At 34.7% G+C, this 24,038-nt stretch overlaps 1 long non-coding RNA gene across 2 annotated transcripts; it reads right to left on the bottom strand.

The window, feature by feature from the left end:
* Nucleotides 1–318: 318 nt before the first annotated feature.
* LOC145055002 (uncharacterized) lies at nucleotides 319–21,564 on the bottom strand. Of its 2 annotated transcripts, XR_013685038.1 has the most exons (4): nucleotides 21,275–21,564; nucleotides 20,649–20,777; nucleotides 3,561–3,677; nucleotides 319–1,280 (listed from the first exon to the last, which is right to left on the bottom strand). It is a non-coding gene; the product is annotated as an uncharacterized LOC145055002 (long non-coding RNA). The 2 variants fall into 2 exon arrangements; XR_013685037.1 differs by lacking the exon at nucleotides 319–1,280 and having other exon boundaries at nucleotides 3,461–3,677.
* Between the last annotated feature and the right edge of the window lie 2,474 nt (nucleotides 21,565–24,038).

Here is a 24,038-nt window from a genome sequence, read left to right as displayed (position 1 = left end):
ATAGCAACTTACTTACATTTCTTTACTGATAAAAGCAATATACTTTGCTATTGTTTGTAAAGAGATCTAAGTATGTTGCTATAATGAGTAAGGAATTGTAAGCAAGTATGATGTTTTTATCTGTAAAGATATGCAAGTATGTTGCTATTATGGGTAAAAAGTGAAGTATATTACCTACATTAAGCAAAAAGAAGATTCAGTATCTCCACTATAAGTGACAAGAAATATACAGATGTTTAGTATCACTCATTTTTATCTGACATTGTCAATGAGAACATTCAAACTGAAAAAGAATAACAACAGCAGAACATACCCAGCAAGCACTAAATATAATTGCTCTAAATTCCAAAAAGAATGCCTTCATCTCAATTTAAGTGTCAGATGCCTTCAATCTCATTTTCAAATAATTGGTGATTGGTATACAAAATTGAAATAAATAAATACGTACCCTAACACCCCGCTCCTGAGTTGAAGCAAAGAAAAGAAGAGAAGAGAAAAGAAAGGAAAACAAAAATTTCTTTTGTGCTCCCGAGTTGGAGAGAAATGGAAGGAAAGTTATTTTATTCTTTCTTTTAAAATCTTCTCAAATCGGAAGGAAAGTTAGGAGGGAAAGTGATCCTTCAATTTCCTTCCTTTAATGAAACTCGAGAGCATCAATCTCTCTTACTTTCCTCTCATTTCCACCCATTTCCTTTCTTTTCTCTGAAGGCAAACTCCAATAAATATGCCCATTCAATGCACTTATGCACCAAACGAACAATAAAGTTCATAACAAATACATATGTAAATAGCATATATCATGATAACTCAGCAACAAACTCATGAGCTTCAATAAGTTTTGAAGCATAATTATGTTTCATGTGAAGGACACCCCCCATGGTCATCTTCCTTGTAACCAATAACTAATGTCATTCAGTTGTTTCCAGTCCTCATCCGTGAATTGCAAAGCTTGATTTTCATCTTCCATTAAACCACACAGTGCAAAAATATTTCTCATCGAATAGAAGAAAAAAAAAAGTAACTAAACACCTGAAGTACAATGACATGGAAGATGAAATCTAAAAGATCAATTAACAATGGTGAATATATACATACGAATCAAACCTCATCCCATTCAAAGGGTTTCAAATCCTCTATGTGATTGAGAGAAAACTAATCAGCCATTCAGCCCCACCTTGAGCTTTACTGATTCAATGAAACCTTCCTTAGCCTTTACACGCAACTTCAGTTGCCTCTAGTTGCCTCTGGCTTCAATTGTTTGTGTATACACTTTTGAGCTCCTGTAGGGAAAAAAACAACTGAAGTTTAATGATATGAGAGAAAAAAACTAATGTTTAAAACAAAAGGGTAAATAATGTGATTACCCCTGTAATTGGAATAATTCACGAGGCATAAAATTCAGGGAAAAGGAATCACTTTTATTTCATCACCAAAAACTAAAAAATTCCAATTAACATAGAAAATCCAACAATTAATAGGCTAAAACTACCCCTGAAAAAAAGGAACTACCCTTCAGGATTATTAAGAGCTAAACTGATAACAACTAACTAATTTTAAACGAAGATAAGATAAAATACTTGTTGAATTCCCACGTGTTTCCCTTTCAATCGGATCCTAACTGGACGGGCCCGGGTCTTGACGGGGCCTAGCTGCATCATCCTCCCCCACTTCGAAAGGACTCGTCCTCGAGTCAAATGGGTCGTCCAGCTCAAGGAGGAACGGAGATAGATCTGCAACATTGAATGTGGCCGACACATTATAGTGCCTAGGTAGATCTATCTTGTACGCGTTATCATTGATCCGTTTCAATACCTTGAATGGTCCATCTGCGCGTGGCTGTAACTTACTCGTTCGACCCCCAGGAAACCTATCCTTGCTAAGATGGATCCACACGAGATCACCCTCCTCAAACACCACCTTCTTACGTCGCAAATTGGCCCTCCTTTGATACACAATATTGTTATTGGTGATTTGCTCGCGTACCTTTTTGTGGATATTCTTAATGTGATCCGCCCTCTCTTCCCCTTCAACACTAAAGTACTCAGCAACAGGTAAGGGGGCCAAGTCCAAAGGCGTGAAAGGATTTTGACCATACACAATAAGAAAAGGACTCATCGCTGTTGACCGATGCGTGGCCCTGTTATAGGCGAACTCGGCTTGAGGAAGTACTAAGTCCCATTGCTTTGGATTCGACCCCACAAGACTCCGCAACAAATCTCCAAGGCTTCGATTCGTAACCTCTGTCTGCAGTGGCGGAGCCAGGTTCATAGTAAAGTGGTATCCCCGCAAAAAAAAAGATCATGTAATATACAATAAGAAAACAATAAAAACCGGAATTCTATTACACAAAAAGTTCAACTTCCATAACAAAGTTACGTTTTAAAGTTCACATCTTCGATATTTGTAACATCCGTTTCGATTCGGGTAATTAAGTCTTTTAATTGTTATAAAAGATAATAATAATAATAAAAGTAATATTCATAGTATTAATAGAATTAAATCATTATTCTTTGAATCAACATTATATATATATATATATATATATATATATATATATATATATATATATATATATATATATATATATATCAAAGGGGTAAATAGCAATTTCCAGAAACTGTTTTAATTAGATATATTGGCTTAAGGGTAGATTATGTTTATATGCTTAAACCCAAGTGGTCAATTGTGTCAAAATGTAATATATTCATCTGTTTGATAACAGCCAACGCAGCTGCGTATCCATGGCTTTTTTTGCTCGATTTAAACATAGAAGTGCTCGAATTTTTGAAAGCCTTTTAACCTTACCCTTAATAACCTTCCCTTGGACCATTTGAATCGCTTCTCCCTCCCTCTTAGCTACCAAACCCGAGAGAAAAAGACTGAAAAATGAGTGAGGTCGGCTAGGGTTTTAGTAGGGAAGAAGACACTTCAAGCTCAACATAAACCAAATATACTACTTAAATTTTTTTAGGGGTATCCTGGGATACCCCAGGCTCCAATGTGGATCCGCCTATGTCTATCTGACCATCACTTTGCGGGTGGTGCACACTAATAAAGTGAAGCCGGGACCCCAACCGCTTCCACAACGTACGCCAAAAGTGACTCACAAATTTCACATCCCGATCAGAAGTCAACGACTTAGGCACACCATGCAACCTCACAATCTCCGTAAAGTACAAACGAGCCACATGACTAGCATCATAGGTCTTGGCACATGGAACAAAATGACTCATTTTAGAGAACCTATCCACCACCACCATGACAAAATCTTTCTGCCGTTGCGTGCGGGGAAGTCCTACCATGAAATCGAGACTAACATCTTCCCATGGGCCCTCTGGAACTGGTAACGGCATGTAGAGACCCGCATTTGATCGATGTGTTTTAGCAACATGACATGTTCGACAACGATCAACAATCCGCGTGACAACAACTGTAACGACCCAATTTTCATGACCAAAAATTTCGTTTTAAAAACATTACTTTAGAAAATATTAAAAGTTAAAAACATTGTCTGATCAAATTATAACACAAATGAACCATGTCTAAAAGCCAATTCATACATTCAATCAAAATATCAGAATACAAATCCCAGTGAAGCTCGTAAATGCGGAAATCGGAGAGTGTGTGTGTGACATGCTGCTACCGCGTCGGCTCCTTTCCCCTAGCTGAGGAGGTACCTGAAACCAAAACTGAAAACTGTAAGCACAAAGCTTAGTGAGTTCCCCCATCGTACCACATACCATACAAACACGTAACATACATACTGCCAGGCTATTCTGGGGTGCCTGACTACTCGGTACGGCCGTTCTGGGGTGCCGTCCTACCCGTGTCAACCCATTCTGGGGTGCTGACTACCCATGTCAAGCCATTCTGGGGCGCTGACTACCCATGTCAAGCCATTCTGGGGTGCTGACTACCCGTCGGTCCTAACAACCGACCACAGGGACTGGTCCCCTCATACTACCTCTATCGCATATAACATAACAAGCCAGCATGCAAACATATCATCATATACTGTCAGACGTATCTAGGGTGTCTGACTACCCGTCGGTCCTAACAACCGAACTCGGCTACTATCACATACAACGTATCATAGCATATAACATATCAGGTAGTAGTAAACCTAGATGATATCACAAAGACAATCATCTACCATACGTCTCCTACTGGTGGGTCGGCGTTGTGGCCTTAGACCCACCGCTACTAGAAGGTAACTCACCTTGAAGTAACTACTGATCTGATCGGGAACTGACTGCCTACTGCTGCTGCTGCTGCTCCGGAAATCCTCCGGCTGCAATTCCCACAATATACCCAATCAAACACTACTCGCTGACCGGTAAAATGACCATCTTACCCCTGACCATGCCCTAAGTCAAAGTCAGAGTCAACTTTCAGTTGACCCGACTCGCCGAGTTGGCTTCCCAACTCGCCGAGTCCTTATCCTAACGACTGCCCTGAATCCCGATCCTACCCGTCGAGTTAGGCAACGACTCGACGGGTTCACCTTCTTAACCAATATTCAAGTCCTTCGTCCTACTCGCCGAGTTGTATGAACAACTCGTCGAGTTCATCTTCATCCGATGAACACACATGCTAAGACTCGCCGAGTTGTATGAACAACTCGTCGAGTCTGTTCTTGGTCTAAGGAGATTGCCTTGAACTCGCCGAGTCAGGGCATTGACTCGTCGAGTACCTCCATAGATGAGTTAAGCTTCCGACTCACTGAGCCACACCCCGTGACTCACTGCTCACTCGACACTACGAAAAGGGGACAAACTCGGAGACTCGCGAACAGACTCGCCGAGTCACATGAACGACTCGCCGAGTCGTTGCCATGCACTCCTAAAATATACCGATTTGCTCGATTCCATTCCAAGCCATTCATAGATCTGGACTTCTAGGACACGAATCAAACGTAAAGTTTCCAACTTTACGTGTGGATATTCATCAATATGGATTTTAGGGCTCAAAATGTCTCAAAAGGGTAGATCTAGGGCTAACAAGCAACATGGGGCCAAAAAGCTAACAGATCTGAGCCCTTGGAGCTCAATCATGTCTAGATCCAAAGGCCAAACGCCTTATTACGACATATAATGCACATACAAACTTGGGGATTTGACCAAGAAAGGCCCAAATGAAGTACTAAGCATAGAATCATGGGGAAAACGGGTTATACCTCAAAGGAACTGCTGGAAAAACACAATAATGGCCTGGATGGCTTCCTTTCTTCTGGATCTACTTCCTTCCTCTTTCAAAGCCTTCAAAATCACACAACAAAACTTCAATCTTCAAAGAAAAGCACAAACGAGGGTTGGGGAGCTCTGGGGAGAGAATGGGGGCTGGCCTGGGGCAGATAAGTCCTTTAAATAGGGTGCAAACCCCTGAAACTTAGGGTTTCATCCAACAGCTGTGACTCGCCGAGTCCAGGATATGGACTCGCCGAGTCGCCAACTTAAACGTGTCCCGGGTCCCGCATCCACTCGGCGAGTCGGACCTATGACTCGCCGAGTCCAAGACTAAAAGAAAGGAAATACTCAAATATCATTTACGTACCAGGAACCGGGTGCTACAGCAACACTCATCTTTGGCCAAAAAAAAACGTTCTTTTACGAGTTTTAACGTTTTATATCGCCCAAAATGCCCCGCCAACGCCCCTTGGTGTCCCTCCAACACAATCGCATCCCGCAACGAACACTGGGGCACACACAACCGAATACCTTTAAAAAGAAACCCGTCATGTAGCGAATACCCCTGAGACGGCCCAGCCCGACAGGCGGTCCAAATAGCTGAGAAATCCGGATCGTCCGAATATAGCGTTGCAAATTGTTCAAACACATCCACACGAACTTGGAGTGACGTAAGTAATCCGCGACGGCGGCTAAGAGCATCAGCCGCTATGTTTGTTGCCCCAGACTTATGACGAATGACAAATGAAAACTCTTGTATGAACTCAACCCATTTAGCATGTCGATGGTTTAGCTTATGTTGGCCCTGAATAAAACGCAATGTCTGGTGATCTGAAAACAAAATAAATTCGGTATGCAAAAGATAATGTCTCCAGAACTCCAAACTTCGGACAATAGTTAGCTTCATTTAGTTTTTCGCTAAAGAAGGCAATAGGGCCGACCCCCTTGACTAAGAACACCACCAATACCAAAACCCGACGCACCACACTCAACTTGGAATGTGTCTTTGAAGTTTGGTAGCGCCAAAATTGGGGCGCTGGTGAGCAGCATTTTAATTCCTCAAATGCGACTGTTGCTGCCGGTGACCAGTAGAAGACTTTCCCCTTCAAGCAGTCGGAAATAGGGGCTGCCACGGCACTAAAGTTACGGATAAACCTGCAGTAAAACGATGTCAAACCCAAGAAACTACGCACCTCGTGAATCGTCGATGGTACAGGCCATGAGGTGATGGCCTCAACTTTCGATTCATCCATGCGGATACCGTTACCCGATATTAGATAACCCAAAAACAATACCTCAGAAGACAAGAAACAACACTTGGTACTGTTTACGTAAAGTTTCTGGTCTCGTAATATCATGAAAACTGAACGAAGATGCTCGAGGTGCTGATGAACCGTGTGACTAAAAACAAGAATATCATCGAAATACACGACGACACATTGACCAATAAGGGGCTTGAATATGCAATTCATCAACCGCATGAATGTACTAGGCGCATTTGAGAGCCCAAACGGCATTACCATCCATCCATTCGTATAATCCATCTCTCGTTTTAAAGGCGGTTTTCCATTCATCTCCTGGTCTCATTCTGATCTGGTGGTACGTGCTTCGTAGATCAATTTTCGAGAAAACGGAGGAACCGTAGCTGGTCCGGCAAATCGTCCAAACGGGGTATGGGAAAACGGTACTTAATTGTGATTTTGTTGACTGCGCGGCTGTGAATGCACATTCGATACGTCCCGTTAGCTTTTGGAACAAGGAGAGTGGGGACGGCGCACGGGCTCATGCTCTCACGAATCAGCCCCTTGTCTAGAAGCTCGGTAACTTGGCGTTGTAGCTCCCCGTACTCGGTTGGGTTCATCCGGTAGGCTGGTTTATTCAGGATGACTGCTCCGAGGAGGAAGTCAATACAATGTTGGATCTCGCGAACTAGTGGAAGGCCTGCGGGTATTTCTTCTGACAACACATCTGCAAATTCACTAAGGAGGGGTCGTACTTCAGGTGGCGGTTCGGTGGTTCTGTTGTCGTTGACTTCTGTTTTGACCATCGCGAACACGAAGGGTGGCTTTGTGTTTCTTGTGAAATCCAAGAAAGCTGACTTGGTATGAACCAGGGCTTCTGTTCCCATAGCACGCGCATCAAGGGGTACTAGCTGAACATTCACGCCTTCTTTCTTGAATGTGTAGGTATTCAAGTATTTGTCATGCTTTGCGCGCTGATCAAACTGCCAAGGTCGCCGTAGGAGGATGTGACAAGCATCCATGGGGATGACCTCACACCACACCTCATCCGAGTATCGAGTGCCAATGCTGAATTGGATGAGACACTTGTTTCGCACCTTAACCACGTTCCCCTTTTTTAACCACGTGTGTTGGTAGGGTTCGGGATGGTCTTCTCTTTTCAACCCCAGTTTGTCGACCATTGATTCTGCCACCATGTTCTCACAGCTACCCCTATCAATGATAATGGTGCACACTTTCCCTTTGACCGTGCAACGGGTCCGGAAAATGTTGTTTCGAAGCCATCAATTATCATCCGGGTTGTAACACGAGTTAGTGCTGAGGACCCTCTGGACAATGAGGGCTTCCCCTTTGTCTGGGTACGTGATCTCTAAATCAATATCCTTCGGTTCCTGAGTTTCCTTTTCGTTTTCAGTGTCATACATGGGCGTTGTGTCTTGGGTGAGGGTGATAATTTGGGTATTGGGATAGTCCCTCGCGAAGTGACAAGGACCCCCACACTTGAAACATCAGGGTGGTCCACGCGCTGTCGTCGCGGGTGTGGTGGAATTATTCGATCCTTCAGTTCTAAACGAATGGAAACGATTACTGGATGGTCCACCTGTAGCGGGCCGAGTCATAATTCTAGTACCGTTCTTCTGTTTTTCAACCTTGAGGGCTAACTGGCACACATCATTGAAAGACCAATATTGTTGTAACTGGATTACATCAGCAATTTCAGGCCTTAAAACCCCCAAAAACCTGGCAACTAACTGTTCTTCTTCCTCCTCTATCCCACATCTGATTCGTAACCTGTCAAATTCAGAAATCACTTCCTCCACTGTAGTAGATTTCTGAGAAACATTATTGTAATCCAAGAAAGCATCTTGGTGGAATGTTGGGGGAAGGAACCACTCCCGTAAGAGCTTTCTCATCTTCTCCCACGTGGTCACTCGAGGTTTTCTTTCACGTGCTCTTTTCTTTTTCATGTTTTCCCACCATAGTGAAGCATATTTACGCAATTTAAGGGCTACTAGTTTTACCTTCACATCCTCAGGTACGTCTCGTAAGTCAAAAACACGCTCCACTGTTTGAAGCCAATCAAGAAAAACATCTGGGTCATTCCTTCCGTCAAACTCAGGCACTTCAATCTTGATTCCGAGATTCCGGAGTGGATCTGATTGCTGCTCCTTTAGGTCACGAGGTTGCCGCCGAAACTCTCGTGCAAACGGGTTTTCTCGATTGTTCTTGTAAAATGGTGTACTCTAGTATACTTGGTTCGTGAATTAATGTTCTATGAATCATAAAGTACACCTATTATAATTTATATGTACTTTCTGAATTGATACTAACTGTTCATGAATGCAATCCCTTGCTCGACATGTTACAAAGGGTATTGAAATTGAATGAAATAACCTTTATATTTATATACATATACAAATATATAACTAAAATTTAAACGACGGACAAATAACCGATACTCTAAGCCCACATCCAAACAAGGAAAATGAAATAAAGTGAGTTATCAGTCCTAAGCCCTTTAAATCTTATATATATATATATATATATATATATATATATATATATATATATATATATATATATATATATATATATATGATTTTTGGGGGAAAAATATAAGTTTATAAAATCATTTAAAGAATTTAACATCTTGAAATACTTTTGGTGACGTGATGTCATTTTAACACAATTTAAAACCATTTGATTTGATGACAATTGAAATCCATTTTGGTAAGATATTTTGAAACCATTTGATTTGATACAGGACGTTTACTTCCACAAGTGTAATCTCGTAGTAAAACAAGTCCTATATAGCAATTAGAAACTGGACTAATTTGTAAGTATAACTTCAAATAGGAGTGTTAGAAGCTAAAATGGAGGCTGAATGGTGTTCAGATTTTAATGCACTTTTGAATGATAACTTTTGAGTAGTTATAGATCCAATGATCTTTTAAATTTTAATCCACTTAGCATTCTACAAATATCTTACACAAGTTATCTTTTGGTTATTGTTTTTACTAAAAACTTCATCAACATTTTTGACAGGTTAAGAATCTCAAGAAAGATGTTAATATTGTTGGTGTAGTATGTTGAGATCAGCCTCACCGTTATATTGTTTCTCCTTTTAACATTATCTTTGAAATTGGAACATTAAGCCTATTTAACCTTGAATTTTGTTGAAAGACGTGTGAAACTAGGTGGTGGTCTATTGGTGAATACTGCTGAAACGTTGAAGAATTAACTCTGATGTATCATAACCCTGATGAAGGTATAGACAAACCCATCTTTATGTCGTTTTTTGTTTTTTTTGATTTTGATGATTACTTCTTTGTTTCACAATTAAACAAAGATATGATTTATGTTGTTGCAGGTTCTATTAATATATTTAAGGTTTAAGACATGTGATTCCTTATATGTTGACCCAATATATGATGATTTTCACAATTTAACAAATTGTCTTTGTTTCACAATTTGTAGGATAATTACTATCTTTTCAAGATATCATGTCATTGTCTAAGATGTTTTTCTAAACACTTATTTGTACAACAAGATATGGAGCAACCTCTTGAAAGTTAAAAGTGACAATTATCTATTTGTTGTTCAGAATCAAGTTCACTGAAGCATGTAAACAGAAGAAGTCGAAGTGTAAGTGCCTTTGAATATTTTGACAGAATTTGTGATCTTGAAAATTAAAAGTGACAATTACCGATTTTCCAATGACCAAGTAAAATTAACTAATTTTTGTTTTTCATTTTCTTGCTTCTAATACTTTCTTTAGGAAATGGCTAGGAGGAATGAGGAGCACTCTGTTTAAAATGTGTTGTGTTTTCCCCGATTAACTATTTTTTTTCTAGAAAAGTCCATAGTTAAGTAAGGTGCTTCAAACAAAAATCTATTATGGGTATTGAAGTTTGTTTTGCCTAAAGAAAAGATAATGTACTATTAAAAAGTTCTATTTTAGTGAATTTGACCCTTTGCAAAAAGTTACAATAATAATAAATAAATCACCTAAAATATATTACTAATTCTTACAATATTTTTCATCTATTGGTGTTGTTTTAAGGTTATTATTTTACCCATACACAACTTAAAAATTGCTAACTGCTTTAATTTTTTGGTGCAGAGGTTATAACTTTAGGCAAAGTTTTGCCCTTCATGTTTTTTTACCCACAAAAGGGTTGAAAATGCTTCTTGATTTGAGGCAATGTATTTTTGTGTAGTTTCTTTTAACATTTCACTTTTATTTTTTTCTATTATAATATTGTATCTTTAAATTTTTACCATGTATGACGATTATATTTTTATCGATCCTCACTACCAATTTCGCTAATGTATCTTCTTTTTTACCCATAAAATTATTAGTAAAAATGTCTAAGTATGTTGCTATTTTGGGTAAGTCGTTACACGTAAGTGAACTTAAACTTCAAAAAACATATTATATAAAAACAGTTATTGTTCAATCTCCCGCCGCAACGCGTGGCTTAAAAACCTCGTTTTTAATTAAAATTAACATAACTAATCCTAAATATGGCGACGTCAACTTCCGGTTAATTGTGTATTACAAGTTTACAACATCCTATTTCAATTACCTCCACTACAACATTAAACTTTTTCTTACTAAATGCCTTCTACTTTAAAAAATCTAACCACATCAATGTGCTACTGTATTTGTCTTATTAGAACATTATTCTTTCAAAAATTGACCCCTATTATAGAAATGAAAAATGCTTTGCATATAAAGGACATTGTTAACTTGGTAGATTTTAAAATTACAATGTTCCTAACAACAAGAAGCAAACCTAGGATGCTATAATAAATAAATCAACAAAAGTATGTTGCCATTTCACAAACAAATATATACTTCGGATCAAAACACAATCAACTTTCTTGAGAAATCTGACTGTCATGCTTTACATAATTATGCATCAAACCATGATAACGGAAGTTTACTTTCTAAAAAAGCATGCTATTGAAAAAGTTAGAAAGAAAAACATGCTCTACATAATTATTTGCTCTGTGTTAGGAACAATATCTTTGCATGATAAATCTATCATGAACAAAATCCTTCAACTGTTGTAATTAGAAAAGTTAAAGAGTTTATGACCCTACATGCAGCGCAGCTTCTTTCGCTAGTACAGAAGAGATTTGATAATGCGGTTATTATTATTTGTTGATGTGGTTTTCTAACCATGCCAACACATATAACATCAAACAAAAACGATATTTGTTGATGCGGTTTGTTATACCGCATTAGCAAACGTGAAAAATCGTCTTTATAAAATATCTAAGTAAAAAATCACAAATCGCACCAAAAACTTAGTAACCGCCCTATTAAGTAATTGCACCAAAAAACACAAAACAGCTATATTAAATAACAGCACCAAAAAATATAAAACCGCCCTATTAAATAATAGCAATAAAAAATACAAAACCAACCTAATAAAATACAACACCAAAAAAATAACAAATCTACACTACAAAAAATAATATATCATTAAACAAATCATCATTATAACATATCACTATAAGAAATCATCAATAAACAAAAACATACTACTAAACAAAACATCATTATACAAAAAACCAACAATTTCTAATTATATTTTAGTTATAGTAATCATTATAATTCTTACAAAGTTCTTTTCCGACCACCGTTCACCATGTCAATTAAACAATGTACTATTTCTAAGACCTTATCTTCAAGTTTAATAGTCGAAGCAAAACTTTTCTTTTTATATATCATGTTGAATGTTCTCAACAAACTCGTTCATATGTTTTATTACTATAAATCCACATTTCCATCCACCTTTTTGTTTGTAGTAATGCATTTAATTCACAATCTATTTCAAACCACTTGAAATATATTGATAAAACTAATAGAAAACATATCTTTACCGTTTCCCACTTATTAAATCGTCCCGGGAATATTTTATCAATTATACAAGCAAATAGGTAATCGTCCTTTTTTTTCCTCGTTCTTTTCATAAATTTAAGAATCATTAATAACCGCATTTGTTTTCTGAACATTGGATAAAAAACACCCAATATCTACTGCAAAAATAAGAATTATTTAACAAATAAACATATATGTGTAGTGTGTATATGTATAAGTGTAGTGTATATATCATGGAAAGAAAAAAAAATTACCTTTATAAATATATATGAAGCAAGAAAATTTTGTTTACCTTTATGATACGAAAATATTTGTTAGATATGTTCAACAACGGGCGACAAATTGTTTTTAGTATCTAAGTTTATAATGCAAAGCGGATAAAAAAAACCACAATCGGAATTGGGTATATATCAAGCCAATCATAAAAATAGTTGTAAAACCTTTCAAATGCATAAGGCTATAATTAAGTCAATCTCTTAAAAATAGTTGTAAAACCTTGATAGGTATCTTGAACCTTGCGACGATAAATCCATTTAGGTGAAAAAATACTAATGGCTTTTGCATTCCCAAAAAACGTTGATACTTTGCTCAAGCGTATACACAACTCATGATCTTCAAGTGTATAGAATTCAGGTTCGGGTTCGGTTTCGGATTCGTGTTCGGGTTCAAATTCGGCTCCGACTCGGGGAGCATTTAAATCAAGAGTAAATTACACGAATGGTCCCTATGGTTTAGGGTAATTTGCGCGTTTAGTCCCTAACTTATTTTTTTAACTCGGAAGGTCCTTACTATTTGTTTTTGTTACACGCTTGGTCCTTCTCTTACCTAAAAAAACTATTTTGCCCTTGATTTTTTAAAATTTTTAAATAAACACACCCCAACCCCAACCCCCCTCACCGTATCTTACTTATCCCATAATTTTTTCCTATTTAAATAATATTCTTTTTAGGTAAGAGAGGGACCAATCGCATAACAAAAACAAACAGTAAGGACAAAGTGCGTAACAAAAACAAACAGTAGGGACCAAGCGTGCAACAAAAACAAACAGTAGGAACTTTCCGAGTTAAAAAAATAAGTTAGGGACGAAACGCGCAAATACCTCAAACCATAGGGACCATTCGTGAAATTTACTCTTAAATCAACTAGTGGTGGATTCATAAATAAAACATCTAAATACCTCAAACCATAGGGACCATTCGTGTAATTTACTCTTAAACATTAGTACATAGATATGATTATATACAAACATAAAACATCTAAATTATATACAAACATAAAACATCTAAAAACAAACATAATAAATCTAAAAACAAGCAGCATAAAACAAGTTTTTAAGGCTAATCTCATCAAGTAAACCACTTGAATATGTTCATTAATTTCATGATGATAAAGAATGTGATTTTCCTCAAACTAAAATAACAAACACATTGTTATATAATATTAAAAAAAATCAAACTAAATTAACAAAAAATAAGAATGATTTGGTCGACTACCTGTGGACGATAAACTGAAGTCGTCGTGATGCCATCAGCATGTATCTGTGGCGAACCACGATTCGACCCCATTCTCATGCCACTATTTGACTTGCTAGGTGTCTTGTTCACAAGCTAAAATATTCAAATAAAAGTATACTAAAATATATAGTTATACTTAAATATAAATATACCTTTATAGCATATCACGGTCGGATGTTTAACATATTCAACTTATTCCGTTCATGTGACGGCATGCACAAGCAAGTTCTCATATATTTCGATGATTTCATCAACCTTAACTTCCACATAACCTTTATTTATAGGTTTTGAATGTATTATCATTTCAGATGTTGACCATGCAACATAAGCTATTTTCAATTGGATATCAACCACATTCACTAGCAAATCACATTCTATCCTAACCTACAAATCATACAACATTTTTTTTAAATATAACACAAAAACATGACTTATAATATAATTAAATATCTTTTTTATATGGAAACTATAAATATATTACTTCAATAAGTGGATATTTTGTCAACCGTCTACAAGACGCACCACTAGATTAATGGAATGTTATGATAATGTCAACATGCGGTCACATGTTTTGACTATTTTCCACATTCTTAAACAATCCACCGTAAACTTGAGTAGGGCCAATGATATTAGATATTCTCTGTGATCGGCCTCATGATCGTATCCTAAAAGTCTAACTAATGGGTCTTCCTTATTTTGAAAATAACTCTCATCGACTATCATTCTTTTCTCTTTTTGTTCCTATGAAAAAAAAATACTTGGCAAGATATAATTAATAAAAAACAAAATCTTCATCAAGTGAAAAAACATAATTGTTTACCATAAAATGAAAATCTTCAATCGACCTTTGTAGAAAATCATACATATTGGTTTCTTTGTTTTTTACTGCGAAAGTCATTAAATACATCCTAGACCGTTCATTTTGTATACGATCCAGAAACTCGTATTTTGATACAAGTTGAGGCCATATAGTATGTCTTTTTTTTCAAGACCCCGCCATCCACTTCGTGCTAAGCGCACAATGAATAACCTTTTGGCATTGCTTTCTTTAGCTTTTGCACTTTTTGCCTTCATACATACCAACAAAATAATAATAACAACAATAACAATAAAAAAAATTAAAATATACCAAAAACTCAAGGGTAGTTTTTTGTGCAACGAACTTATTCTATACATCCGGTTTTATAAAATCATATTTAAGACACGCATTCAATCATTGGATCATAAAATTTATAACAAAGTATGATTTAAAATTTGATGCAAGTTTCACAGCTTTCTTCTTCAAAAAAATTTCCTGATCATCAGACTCAATGTTCCACTATTTTACAATTCCAAAACAAGAGGTTAAACATAATAATTAATTAACAAGTTATTCATATTTGTAATAAATTAAAATATAAATGTCTTGGTTCCAACCATAAATTTTTAAAATATGTTTCTTCAAGTTTACGTGTCACTATATCTATAGAAACCTATGCCGAGCCATCATGTCATACCAAGAATTCAACCTAATTGGCATGTCACCGTTTGGGATATTATTTTCATCAAACTTCACTTGATACTTTTCGGAGGAATCTTTGAATTAAATGTACCAATACTGCTTTCACAACAATAAATCAATATTGTAAATATTCTAAACTATACAGCATGAGACAGTTACGTTCATATATATTCTAAAATATTCGAAACACCTTTTCACAATAAAACTTTTTGACAACAAATCAATATATATACATCTTAGTTGAGACAACAACAAATCAATGTATATATACCTTATACGACAGAGAAACTCAAAAATGACATTGTGACGCAGAGACTTGTGGAGCGAATTAGACTATGTGGACGACGGAGTTAGTGAATGTTGTCCGATAAGTGTGAGATTTAGCATCGATTTAGCCGTCCGGGACCACTAAAACGGGAATTTCCGTCGGCCTCAACTATGAAGGTATTACAGAAGAAGGGTTTACGAATTCGGATATGGAGGTTTCAAGACAAGAGCTCGCGCACAATGAAAAGATTTGCAAGGCAAATGACGAAAATCATAAGAGGGAAACCCTTGTGAAGCGATTTAGGTATTTTTTGGAGCGATTAATGTGGGGGGTATCCGAATTCGTAAACCCTTCTTCTGTAACATTTTCGATATCCGCTCACATTAATCCCCCCAAAAAATACCTAAACCTCCATATGATTTTCGTCATTTGCTTTTCAAATATTTTCATTGCGCGCAAACTCTCTTCTCCAAACCTCCATATCCGAATTCGTAAACCCTTTTTCTGTAATACTTTCATTTTTGAGTCTCTGTCGTATAAGGTATATATATCCATTGATTTGTTGTTGTCTCGACTAAGGCGTATAAACTCTCTTCTCAAACCTCCATATCCGAATTCGTAAACCTTTTTTCTGTAATACTTTCGTTTTTGAGTCTCTGTCGTATAAGGTATATATATCCATTGATTTGTTGTTGTCTCGACTAAGGTGTATATACATTGATTTGTTGTTAAAAAGTTTTATTGTGAAAAGGTGTTTCGAATCTTTTAGAATTGATATGAACATGATTGTCTCATGTCATATAGTTTATAATCTTTACAATATTGATTTGTTGTGAAAAAGTGCTATTACTTTACATTATAGTTTGGAATCTTTAGAATATATAAACGTGACTGACCATGTTTAATAAATGTAATATTTAGCCCCACATATATAAGGTCTACCAATTTATTGGATCGATCCTTTTCATTGCATTATGTTGGATTTTGGTTTTGTATTCATGTAATATACTATTGTATTGGATTATGGTTGCTGTCCTTATGTAATGTCTGTCTTCTGTTATCTATGGATAAACTTATTTTTAATTTTTTCAATATTGTTAGGCTTATAAAAATGGAAAATGTACAAACAAGAAAAAGAGGTGAACACAGTATTGGTGCATTTAAGTCAAAGATTCCTCCAGAAAAGTATCAAGTGAAGTTCCATAAAAATAATATCCCAAACGGTGGCATGTCAATCAGGTTTAATTCTTGGTATAGCATAATTGTTCGACACAGGTTTCTACAGATATACAGACGCATAAACTTGAAGAAAACATATTTTAAAGATTTATGGTTGGAAACCAAGGTATTTATATTTTAATTTATTACAAATATAAATAACTTGTTAATTAATTATTATGTTTAACCTCTTTTGTTTTGAAATTATAAAATAGTGGAACATTAAGTCTGATAATGATCAGGAAAATTATATGAAGAAGAAAGCTATGAAGCTTGCATCAAATTTTAAATCATACCTTGTTATAAATTTTATGAGCCAAGGATTAAATGCTTGTCTTAAATATGGTTTTATAAAACCTGACAGGATTGATTCGTTGCACAAAAAACTACCCCCAGAGTTTTTTGTATGTTTTAATTGTTTATTTATTATTATTACTATTATTACTATACAAAACGAAGTGGATGGCAGGGTCTTGAAAAAAAAGACATTATATGGCCTCAACTTGTATCAAAATACGAGTTTCTGGATCGTATACAAAATGAACGGTCTAGGCTGTAGTTAACGGCTTTCGCAATAAAAACAAAGAAACCAATATGTATGATCTTCTACAATGGTCAATTGAAGATTTTCATTTTTTGGTAAACAATTATGTTTTTCACTTGATGAAGATTTTAATTTTTACTAGATATCTTTTGCCAAGTATTTTTTTTCATAGGAACAAAAAGAGAAAAGAACGATGACCGATGGGAGTTATTTTCAAAATAAAAAATACCCATTAGTTAGACTTATGGGACACGATCACGGGGGCGATCACAAAGAATATCCAATATCATTGGAACTACTCAAGTTTACGGTGGATTGTTTAAGAATGTGGAAAATAGTCAAAGCACGAAACCACAGGTTAACATGATCCCAACAGTCCATGAATCTAGTGGTGTGTCTGGTGGACGGTTGACAGAATATCTACCTATTGATGTAATATATTTATAATTTCCAAATAAAAAAGATATTTATATATATTATAAGTTACGTTTTTATATTATATTTATAAAAAATGTTGTATCATTTTCAGGTTAGGATAGAATGTGATTTGCTAGTGAATGTGGTTGATACTCAATTGAAAGTAGCTTATGATATTGCATGGCCAACATCTGAAACGGTAATAAAGGTTGTGTGAAAGTTCAAGTTGATGAAATCATCGAAATATATGAGAACCTTCCTGTGCATGTTGTGTGAATGTTGTCACACGAACAGAAGAAGTTGAATATGTTAAACATCTTTTGCATACCCTCATTCAATGGTCGAGATATGCAATAAAGGTATATTTAAATTTAAATATAACTATATATTTTAGTATATTTTTATTTAAATATTACAAAGTATTGTAGCTTGTGAACAAGACATGTAGCAAGTCAAATAGTGGCACGGGAATGGGGTCGAATCGCAGTTCGCTGTAGATAAATGTTGATGACATCACGACGACTTCAGTTTATCATCCACAGGTAGTCGACCAAATCATTCTTATTTTTTGTTAATTTAGTTTGATTTTTTTAATATTATAACATTTTGTTTGATATTTTAGTTTGAGGAAAACCACATTCTTTATCATCATGAAATTAATGAACATATTCAGGGTGGTTTACTTGATATGGTTAGTCTTAAAAACTTGTTTTATGCTTGTTGTTTTTAGATTTATTATGTTTGTTTTAGATGTTTTATGTTTGTATATAATCATATCTATGTACTAATGTTATGTGTTTTTAGATATTGTCTATGAATCCACCACAAGTTGATTTAAATGCACCCGAGCCGGAGTCGAACCCAAACCCGACCCTGAACTCAAATCTGAATCCAAAACCAAACCCGAACTTGAATTTTATACATTTGAAGATCTTGAGTTGTGTATGGCTCCTTAAGCAAAGTACAACAATAATGACCTAAGTTTCTATCTGTTGATTTTTAAGTATCAAAGTTTTTTAGGAATGCAAATGTCATTAGTATTTTTTCACCCAAAGAGAGGCATCGCCTCAGGGTTCAATTTACCATCTCATATATCTCGGTGTTACAACTATTTTTAAGAGATTGGCTTGATTAAGTTATTATGCATTGGTTTGCGATGTAAGTTTATATATATATATATATATATATATATATATATATATATATATATATATATATATATATATAACGGATATAAAAAACGCATCAAAGAAGTACTTTCATATCATAAAGGCAAACAATATTTTTTGCTCCATATTTACAGAGGTAATTTTTTTTCCATAATAAGTTCACATTTATATACACACTACACATATATGCTTACTTGTTAACCATGTTATCCTTACGTCTATGATGATGAAATATGAACTTCTAAATTATTGGAATGTCGCCCTCTTGACAAACAAAAAGATTCATCTTCAATCCTCTCTATGGAATTTATATTTTGATTGTTTAGTTTTGTTGTTGTTGATTATTATCATGTATATGGAGGATATTTTAGATATTACCATTGATATTTTGATGTTTAAAAAGTACATATACGATATTTTGATATTTAAGAAGGGCATATATGATATTTTGATGTTTAAAAATGACATATATGATATTTAGAAATTTAATGAAGGGTAAATATGATATTTAGAAAATTTATGAAGGGTAAATATGATATTTAGAAATTAAGATGGGTAGATATGATATTTTGATGTTTAAAAATGACATATATGAAATTCTCTCTAAAACATATGTAGAAGTTTGTTGAGACCATTCAACATGATTTAGAAAATAAAGTAAGTATTTTGTATATATTTAAGATATCAATATTTTTATTTAGTTATATATATTTTAAATATCAATATGTATTTGTTTGTTGTAGTTTTGGAAAAAGAAAAGTTTTGTTTTTGCCAGTAAACTTGAAAATATGGTCTTAAAAATAGTACCTCGTTTAATTGACATGGTAAACGAGATGATCGGAAAAGAACTTTATAAGAATTATAATGTTTTGCGTTTTATTATAAATAAAATGTAAACTAGAAATTGTTGGTTTTTTGTATAATGATATTTTGTTTAATAATATGTTTTTGTTTATTGATGATTTGTTATAATGATATGTTATTTTTTATAGTGGGGTTTTGTTTTTTTATGTTGTATTTTATTAGGTTGGTTTTATATTTTTTAGTGATATTATTTAGAACGATTTTGTATTTTTTGGTGCTATTATTTAATAGAGTGGTTCTTAATTTTTTGGTGCGATTTGCGATCTTCACTTAGATATTTTATAAGGTGGTTTTTCATGTTTATTGTTATTTTTTTATGCTATATTTGTTGGTGCGGTTAGAAAACTGCATCAACAAATAATAATAACCGCGTTATCACTTAAAATAAAATGTAACTAAAACTTAATGCTCCTAGAGACTCCGGCAACAATTAAACAAAAAATAAAAGTTAATAAAATGAGCCTAAGAGGAATTGTTTATAAAACTCAAACTGATCAGAAAACTTTATGATTTTGAGAAGATTTGTTGTTCTCGTGTCTTACCAAAAGAAATTATTGTGTGTTAATTTTGACATTAAAATCGTGCAGATATCAAGTTTGGAAAATCACAGAAAATGGCAACATGCTTTACTCTTTTCGAAGTGTGTGCAATGTAACTTTATTTTTTTTTACCAAAAATAGCACCTTAGTTACATGTCAAAAAAAAAGAAATGGAAAATGAAAGTTAAATTGCACTCACTGTGGGAACTCTGAAATAAAAAAATAAATAATAATAATAATAATAATTATTACTAGTATAAAAGTTACAAGACCCCAACAAAGATAAATACTTACCTTCCATTGATGTTTATAACTTTATATGTGCTATGGCTTTTTCAGCATTGTTCACTACTTCCATTAGGTTAACCAAACCATGCACTCAGCCTGATGTTGTTGCCTTTTTGTTCAAATTCTTTTTTTAACCTAACAAAAACAGAAATAATGAATACTGAAATACGAGGTAAGATTATTGACTAAAACATCCTGATCTGATAGAATTAGTTTTCATGTCCATACATTAACTTTACTTTTATTGAAAAAAAAAAAACAAAACTGGAGAAATAAAGTATTATAAAGAATAAAAAAAAAAAAAAAAAGGTATAAGAATGAAAAGATGAAAAAGAAAAACCCTCCAACAAACAGATGAACACCAAGAATCCCAACGAAAAGACCAACAAAATTACAGTTTCCTTCTTAAATCAGAGTTTACAAAAATACCCGCCAACGAATAAATGAAGAAGAAGGCAGGGTAATACTAGAAACCCTAACGAGTAGAAAGAGAACAAAATAAGATTAAAGACATAGCAATTAACCTATGATTATTTCTTATTCAAACATCAATTTTAATTTGACAAGGAAATTACAATATCTTAACCGCAAAAAAAACAACCCTAGAGACTAGAGAGATGAATGAGAATTACCTGCGCAGGTTGGGGGTGTTTAGGTCTCCGGCAGTGGAGTTACACAGATCGCTATGGGTCAGGGGTGTTTGGGTTTGTTGAGAGCAGAATGACTGAAGAACGCGCGGCCACAAACAAATCCTGTCGAATTCAAAGGGTTTCTTAGATCACAGGCGAAGAAAGGAAGGTGGTGTTTTGGTCTCAGGGGAGCGGAGGAGTTACGAGTAGAGAGATCGTCAGGGTTTGGGTCTTGTGAGAACGGGAGTTAGGGCATGTTTGGGGTTTGGGAACGGGAGTGACATGTTTTTAAAGTGTTTGTTATCTTATAATAAATAAATAAAAAGTGTTTGAAAAAAACAAAAACCGTTTTTTTATGAATAAAATAGTTTAAAAAACCAAAAAGCTAAGATTTCTCATTTTTCTAAAACTTTATTTTTTTCTTATCCAAAAAGCGTTTTTTAAATATATAAATATTTTTTTTAGCTTATTAGCATTTTGAAAAACTAAAAAGCTAATAACTTATTTTAAAAAGTTATCCCAAACACATTTAGAGTAGAGGAGTTAGATCCCAAAGCCAACAACGGTTATATTATAAGCTTTTCAAAATTAAGATTTTCTAAATTATTACAACTTATAAAAACATATTAAATTTTGAACTTATTAATAGGCTTAATTTTTGTTTTGTATAGAAAAACTTAAATTTTTTAAATGTTTATTTATTCAGGGTTTTCGACATTGCAATGTTCAAATTAAAATTTATCTTGTTTTCATCTAAATTTCACCTATAAAGTCAAAATAACATCTTTAAGAGTAATTTATACGAATAGTCTCTCGTGCGGATATCAAATGGTACGTTTACTTCTTATTTTCAAAAATTAATTTGGACAATCTTTTGTTTGGTTTAATTTTGCACATTTCATCACGAGTGAGTTTAAATCTACCTGATTCATCTTTTGTCAAACATAAAATGACTATATTACCCTTACTAGTTTATTTTGTATTTATAAAAAGTCAAAAAATGCCAACCATTTATTTATATTTAATAATTAATTATTTTTAAACAATTAAACATATCACCCTTACTCGCCCCCACCCCATTTACCTAGAAGTACCCTAAATCTTCCTTCCCATTTCTCCATCTTCATCTACAGCCTCATCTCCCCTACGAAGTCAAAATCCAACCACCGCAGGTATAACTAAGGTTGTTGTCATTAGGGGTGAGCATTTGGACCGGACCGGCTCTTGGACCGGATCGGTTATGGATAATATTGTGGACCGTGGACCAGACCGGATGAGTCATGTCCGTGTCCGTGTCCGGGTCCGGGTCCAGGTCCGGGTTTTCTGGTTCTTGGACCCGTTTGGACCGGTACAACTTTAATTGCATAGAGTACAAGTCGTTAAAATATGTTTTTGGGTTTGATAGAACTCATTAAAACGAATATGTTATTGGGTTTGATACGATATAACTTGTAAAAATGATTACGTTTCTGTTTCATGCATAGAGTACAACTCGTTAGAATATGTTTTTGGGTTTGATAGAACTCGTTCAAACGAATATGTTATTGGGTTTGATACGATATAACTTGTAAAAATGATTACGTTTCCGTTTCATGCATAACTAATCTACCTTCATGTTAAAATATTATAACTTGCAAAATTAATTTTCCAAATAAAAACAACTAACATATAAATCAAGTTCACCATGATCCCTTTCATATGATTTATCTTTCAAAGATACATAAAATTCATAATTATAGTCTAAAATAATAATTAAAAAGTTGAAATATTTCAATCTTGATAACTTAACTTTGAAGGATTGTAACTCGCTGAATATAATACCAAAATCAACAAAATTATAGTCTAAATTCATCTACAAATTGTAAACTAAATGTTGGAAAAAAGCGCAGGTCAATCCGACTTAAAACGAATAAATTATGATTGTTTAAAAAGTTTCACAGATTACAAAATTTTAAAAATCTTGCTGAAAAACTGAAATTTTTTAGTTTTGATAGCTCAACTTTGAAAGACTTCAACTCATTGAATATAATACCAAAATCAACAAAATTATAGTCTAAATTCATCTACAAACTGTAAATTAAACTTTGAAAAAAAACCGCGTGTCAATCCGACTTAAAATGAATGAGTTATGGTTGTTTAAAAATTTTCATAGATTACAAAGTTTTAAAAATGTTGCTGAAAAGCTGAAATTTTTCAGCTTTGATAGCTCAACTTTGAAAGACTGTAACTCATGGAATATAATACCAAAATCAACAAAATTATAGTCTAAATTCATCTACAAATTGTAAATTAAACATTGGAAAAAACCGTGTGTCAATCCGACTTAAAACAAATGTGTTATGGTTGTTTAAAAAAATTCACAAATTACAAATTTTTTTAAACCGGGTCCAACCAGTTCTAAACCCAGTAAAAACCGGACCAGACCGGGATGGATTCCTAGAACCGAGAACCGGCCTGGGGGTCCAAAAAAACGGTCCGGTTCGGTCCGGTCCACCGGTCCAAATGCTCACCCCTAGTTGTCATCCCCTTCAAACCACCGTCATCATCCTTTCACACCACCGATTTCGCCTCTTGCAAGTAATTGTCGTCATCGCCTCCGATCAGTCATCGTCGCCTCCAAGCCACCACCATCATCCCCGTAAGCCACTAACTTTGTCGGCATGTTTCAGGCGAGGGTCTCTCTCTCTCAACCATGGTTATTTTCGAAGTCGCAATCTCCCCCATTACAATTAAACGTCGTCATTACCACTGAACTCCACCATCACCA

The sequence above is a fragment of the Lactuca serriola genome, chromosome 5 (assembly GCF_051521515.1).
Source record: "Lactuca serriola cultivar US96UC23 chromosome 5, Lser_US96UC23_V15, whole genome shotgun sequence".
Taxonomy (NCBI): domain Eukaryota; kingdom Viridiplantae; phylum Streptophyta; class Magnoliopsida; order Asterales; family Asteraceae; genus Lactuca; species Lactuca serriola.
This window is presented reverse-complemented; position numbering and strand designations above follow the sequence as displayed.